The sequence below is a fragment of the Erythrolamprus reginae genome, chromosome 3 (assembly GCF_031021105.1).
Source record: "Erythrolamprus reginae isolate rEryReg1 chromosome 3, rEryReg1.hap1, whole genome shotgun sequence".
Classification (NCBI taxonomy): Eukaryota; Metazoa; Chordata; class Lepidosauria; order Squamata; family Dipsadidae; genus Erythrolamprus; species Erythrolamprus reginae.
This window is the reverse complement of record NC_091952.1, coordinates 173,371,829-173,378,398: the sequence shown is the minus strand read 5'-3', so window position 1 is coordinate 173,378,398 and position 6,570 is coordinate 173,371,829.

Genomic DNA, 6,570 nt, shown 5'->3' with positions numbered 1-6,570 from the left:
TCTGAAAAGTACTGATTTTTTTAAATAGATTTTTTAAGGAAAGGAGTTGTTATCAATACAGAACACAATGGCCTTCTGACTTTCTCTATCTATCAAACTCTTTATATTGGTGGTGAAAAGCCATTTTTCTCTGCCCCTACCACCATGTAATCCAAGTGTCATAACAGCAATGTGATGTCACAGGCAATAATGAGACAGAATCTATACTACCAAAATATACAGTATTTAATGGCATTGCTGACTTGACATGATTAACTGGATTTCCAAGAATTAGCATGAAGTTTCACTGAGTCGGATCAATTGAATATGCCAATTAATTCGGAGAGGAAAAGCTTTACTCCCAGACCCCTCTCCTGTTTGAAGTTAAATTAACTTCCTCTAATAAGTCATATCATGCAAATAAAGACCTTTCCTTTCCTAAATCAGAGAGAAATTCTACAATGTCCCCATTAAAAATAGGGCCTCGTTTGGAATTCTGTAGCTATCTGTTTTCAGCTGACACATGCATACATACTGTACATAGCCACACTAGAAGATTAAATAAGGGCTATTGAAAAGTGGATATGGTCCTTTGAACCTATCCACAGTGATGCAAACCGTGATCATATCACTGATTCCCCCCCCCCTTAAAGAAACAAAAATAAAAACATGGGGTAATAGGGAGGTGAAGTGAAAGCCTAGAAACTAAGTTATTAAAGCCTTACAATTCAATTCAATTTAATTTATTAGATTTGTATGCCGCCCCTCTCCAAAGACTCGGGGCAGCTCACAAGACAGGTAAATGACAACATCCTTGGACATGTGTTACTTATCTAATGTTATCTAATGTTTTATTTGTACAAATTACCACTCTATAATTGTTTGACAAAATAAATAAATAAATAAATAAATATAATATAATATAAATCATTCTCTGCTCTTCCCCAAAATCATGGCTCAGATTTAAGAAGGCTTAGTTCGGTAGATGTATAATTTTTGGAAGAAGCTTTTATGCAGTTTCACGACATTGTAATGTTTTTCTAGCTTGTTTTCCAGAAAATCAATTTGTACCAGTTCTTTCAAAATAATTTAGTACTCTTCCCTTTGCAAAAAGACTTCTAATCATTGAGTTCAAATGCACAATTTCTCAACCATGGCAATAAGTATCCAGGATGCTCACAAAAGATGTGAAAAGGTGATTTGTCTCCCCAAATCTAAGGCGTGATGGAGAGCAGGATTGGTCCAAGTATTGTAGCAAGTTTCCAGTTTTGTATGCCGAGGCAGGTTTGCGATGTGAACATTTGGTTAAAAATAAAGGAGAGTGGTCTTCTTCCTCACTTCAATTGCTGGCAAATGCTCGCCCTCACCCTGGCTGCCTCCACTAGGTGCTTATTTTGGCAAAAATGAGGAGCATGTAAAAGTTGTTGAAATAAAAATAAATATGGCCATGATCAACATCGAGTTCTTAGATGGGAGTACAGTGATCCCTCGAGTTTCGCGATCTCGATCTTTGCGAAACGCTATATCGCGATTTTTCCACCGATGACGTCACTCTCTTCCTTTCTCATCTTTCTTTCTCTCTCTCTTTCTCTCTTGCTTCTTCCTCTCTCACACTCTCTTCCTCCCTCTCTCATCTCTTTCTTTCCTTCTCTTTCTCTATCTCTCCCCCTCTTGCTGGCGGGCGGCGGGCGGGCGAGCGGGGGCATCAGCGAGGAGCCGGGGTTTCCCCTTTGCGTGGGCGGCCGGGAAGACCCAGGGAAGGTTCCTTCGGCCGCCCAGCAGCTGATCTGCTCGGTAGCGCAGCAGCAGCGAGGAGCCGAATCGGGGTTTCCCCGCATGCAAAGGGGAAACCCCGATTCGGCTCCTCGCTGCTGCTGCGCTACCGAGCAGATCAGCTGCTGGGCGGCCGAAGGAACCTTCCCTGGGTCTTCCCGGCCACCCACGCAAAGGGGAAACCCCGGCTCCTCGCTGATGCCCGCCGCTCGCCCGCCCGCCAGCAAGAGGGGGAAGACCCAGGGAAGGTTCCTTCGGCCGCCCAGCAGCTGATCTGCTCGGTAGCGCAGCAGCAGCGAGGAGCCGAATCGGGTTTCCCCTTTGCGTGGGCGGCGGAGAATGCAAACTCCACCATCTACGCATGCGCAGCCATAGAAAAAAAGGGCGCGCATGCGCAGATGGTGTTTTTACTTCCGCAACCCTACATCGCGAAAAATCGATTATCGCGAGGGGTCTTGGAACGGAACCCTCGCGATAATAGAGGGATCACTGTACATGCAAAAGGTTTGTTTTCTTGTTTCTATAAGGGGAAGCAGGGGTGAAATCCAGCAGGTTCTGACACGTTCTGGAGAACCAGTAGTGGAAATTTTGAGTAATTTGGAAAACCAACAAATACCACCTCTGGCTGGTCCAGAGTAGGGTGGAAATGGAGATTTTGCAATATCCTTCCCCAGGAGTGGGGAGGAAATGGGGATTTTTGCAGTATCCTTCTCCTGCTATGCCCATCAAGCCACAACACACCCACCAAGTAACACCCACAGAATCGATAGTAAAAAAAAATTGGATTTCACTACTGAGGGGAAAGATTTTATTTCTTGTTGGCTGAAAGAAACACTCTTATTTAAAGAGTTACTTGAGTTTCTTGTTAGTGAAATAGTCACAGCCTTCTCTCAAAAATAGCATGTATTATTTTCCTCATAATGCAATAAATGGTGTTTTACAGCACTAAATATTACTATCTAAATATTACCATGCAGTTAAAATTGCACATAATCAATAAACATACAATAATGGCATAGTTTTCAAGTTATAAAAACTGCTAATTTGACTTTATTTTGCTTTACTCAGACTGCATCCACATTTTGTAGTTTTAGTCATAATATCTTGGTGATTGATGACTGTATTGATACTGTAAATTGGCATTATTTTGCCAATGCAAGCTCCCCAAAGTTGCTCAACAGTGGAACGAGTAGTAAATACATTTAATACAAAAACAAATAAATAAAAAAAGTAAATAAATAAGAACTCTGTTGAGTTTTCCCAGAGGAGCCTCTCCTGATTTTGATTTTTGTCTAAGTTTGTTTTTAATTCGCCACAGACTAGAAGGTGGACTAATTAGTTGTAATGATGACACCCAAGTGAAGGCATAATGACTCCCACTTAGTTCTTCCCCATATGATAAGAAAAGAACTGACAGCAGTTGTTTTTCCAATTCTCTTTGAAGGTCCAATTCTAACACATCAAATTTGTTTAAAATAAAAGGAGCATTTATTTTACTTACAAAGCCTTTTTGTGCAAAGTGTTCTTTCATTGGTTGTTTAGCTGACTTGGGTAAAGGGAGTCTAAGATGGTGACATTTTAAAAAAGTTTTCCCCATATTCAACTCCACAAAAAGTCCTTTATCTTTGTCTTTGCCTTTACATTTGTCTCATCCATAACAATATATACTGCTCCAAAAATTAAAGGGAACACTTAAACACAATATAACTCCAAATAAATCAAACTTCTGTGAAATCAAACTGTCCACTTAGGAAGCAACACTGATTGGCAATCAATTTCACATTATCAGGACATTCCACTTTGTAGAGAACAAAGTATTCAATCAGAATATTTCATTCATTCAGATCTAGGATGTGTTTTTTGAGTGTTCCCTTTATTTTTTTGAGCAGTGTATGCTGAATTAAGAGGGGGAAAAACATAAAAATTGCTAAAAACTATACAATTAAATGGGCAAGAGTCATCAAGAAAATGTGTCCCTACATAGAAGAGGCAGGTGAAACAGCCACTTGCAACCATCTTAAATATGAAGCGGTTGCCAAGCAGCAGAATTATGATCACGTGACTGGGGTGCTGCTGCTGCTGCTGCTGCAACATTTGGAATTTTAAGGAACGATCATAAATATCACTCATTCTGTGCTACTACTACCTGTTCTTGCATGAATTCAGCAACAGATCTACATTGTTTTCAAAGGAAGGCAATCATAATAATTTGTACACCTGGAAAAAATGATTGGGCAGGGTTGCTTTTAATTAATTTCAAGTAGACAGAAAAACAGGAAGTGAAAATAGATCTGGCTTCCAATTAAATAGAAATTAGATTATCACTCCTCACTGATATCCCTGAGATAGAAAAATTAAGATTACAAACAGGCTACTGATACATATTGTGTTACTGAACTACTATTAGAATATAGAGTAAATACATAAATCGAAAAGTAAGCTTAATTTTAAATAAAAAAATTAAACTATTAAAAGAAAATTTCTCTTTCACACTGATTCACAGCTCTGTCTATGTTACAGCTTATCAATTGCAGCAGCAAAGACATCGTTTTGGATTTTCATTGTTTGGTTCAGCCTTCACATCAAGCTTTTATAAATTTCTGTCCAAGATTTTCCACTTGCCCTATATAAGAAGGGAAAGATATTATTAACTGCATTTGATATCACTTAGTAAATTGTTTCTAAACATCTCTCTAAATATCTTTTTTGTATTATCACAATTATTTTGCATTACAACAATCTATGCAGCAGAGCACAAAACATCTACCAACAGAATCAAGCATACAATACTTAAAACGTGTTTCCAACTATGACCCTACAATAAAATTTCAAAAAGTCAGCTATGCTAAATTGCAGAGTCATAAAATATTCTTTATTTATATTTTATTTCTAGGCCGCTCTTTTCCAGAGACTCAGGGCAGCTTACAACATAAAGATAAATATATAAGATAAAACAGTAGAAATCGAAGATTAAAACTAAGCCCATTTAAAGCAAATCCATTAAACATGCTAAAATCTAATTTAACAAACCTAAAAACCCATGTCCTTAAAATCATTCAATCACATTCATCCCTGTCTCTATCATATCAAACTCTTCATTTTTGGTTTAAAAAACAAGGGATTGGAAGGAAAGGGGGAGGTTGAATAGAATAAGAATAGAATTCTTTATTGGCAAGTGTGATTGGACACATAAGAAATTTCTCCTTAGTGCATATGCTCTCAGTGTACATAAAATAAAAGATATATAAGTCAAGAATCATGAAGTACTTAATGATTGTCACAGGGGTCAAATAAGCAATGAGGAAACAATATTAATAAAAATCTTAAGGATACGAGCAACAAGTTACAGTCATAAGTGGGAGGAAATGGGTGATAGGAATGATGAGAAAAAAACTAGTAGTAACAGTAGTGCAGGCTTAGTTTGACAGTGTTGAGGAGATTGTTTAGCAGAGTGATGGCGTTCGGGGGTGGGGGCTGTTCTTGTGCCTAGTTGTCTTGGTGTGCGGTGCTCTATAGCGACGTTTTGAATAGGATGAGCTAATCTGTTGTAGGAAAAAGCAAGGAAACAGCCTCTTTCCCTCCTCCCCCCAAAGATTATCGCACAGATTTTAACTAGAGTACAGACTCTCCCGCCAAATGCAAACATGCCCCACCGAGCAGAAGCCGCCTAGAAAGACCTCGCAATGGATTCTCTCTCTTCACCGCACAATCCTCACACGGCGTCAGGGACCACCATTACACTTGCCTTCATTATGACCCAGCTAACCAGGCGAAGGGAGCATTTCACCCCACCAGAGCAGGGCTGCCTCGGCCCGAGAGACTACCTTTTCCCGTTGCTCTTTCCTCCCGAGAGGGCCAAGTGGATCAGGAAGGGAGCGAGCGACCAGAAAGGACCCGACGGGGCGCGGGGCGAAGCGACGCCAGAGGGGGGGGAAAGAGCCGCCTCACCCTTGAGAAACCCCCACAGGGTCCTTTGGCGGGGACTGGGCTATTTTCATGGCGAATAGCGGCCCGCCACGCACCCTGAAGGCCGAGGCGGAGGCGCAAGGCGCTAAACCCAAATTCCGCTCCGTCGCGTCCTGCCCCAGCATGTACACGTCGGCTTGGCGCTCGGCTTCTCCCAAGAAAGAAACGCTGCGAAGTTTCACAAACTTCCCAGGGTAGGAAACGCAGGTGACACACGCACACCCCCGCCAAAAAAAGCGCCCTTCGAGTGATCCACGCTCCCCAAAGAGAGGTGCTCCTGCCTGCCTCATGGCCAGGTCGGGCCGCCCTTGGCTTGGCGCTTGCCTCTCTCTAGATTATTTATTTTTTACATTTTTAAATTTAAAGCTTTTCTATACATCACATGATATTATTAGTTAGTATTATATTAGTAACATAGTAGTATTGTATGTTACTACTATATTTAATATAGCATTATATTACTACAATATTTAAACTCAAGCTTAAACCTGAGTTGTTGTGTTTTTGTTATTTAGGGTTTTTTTTTCTCCTGTCGAATCTGTGTTTGAGCATGAAACTTGATTAAATAGGTAATTTTTTAACAAAATAACAGGTTACCAAAAATGGGGGGGGGGGCGCGTTCCTTATCTTGCTAACCTAATTCCTTTAAAAAAAAATATTTTTTATTAATTTCAAATGAAAAAACAAAACATTACAAACATAAAAAGACCAAACGAAACACATAACATAAAAAGGAGCTACAATTGCTCCGCTCGGAATAGAAGTCTTCTTAATACAAAAAGGAAAAACTATTATAGGTTAGATCAATTCAGAGAAATAAACACATCTATTACCAAACTCTATCTATGAACA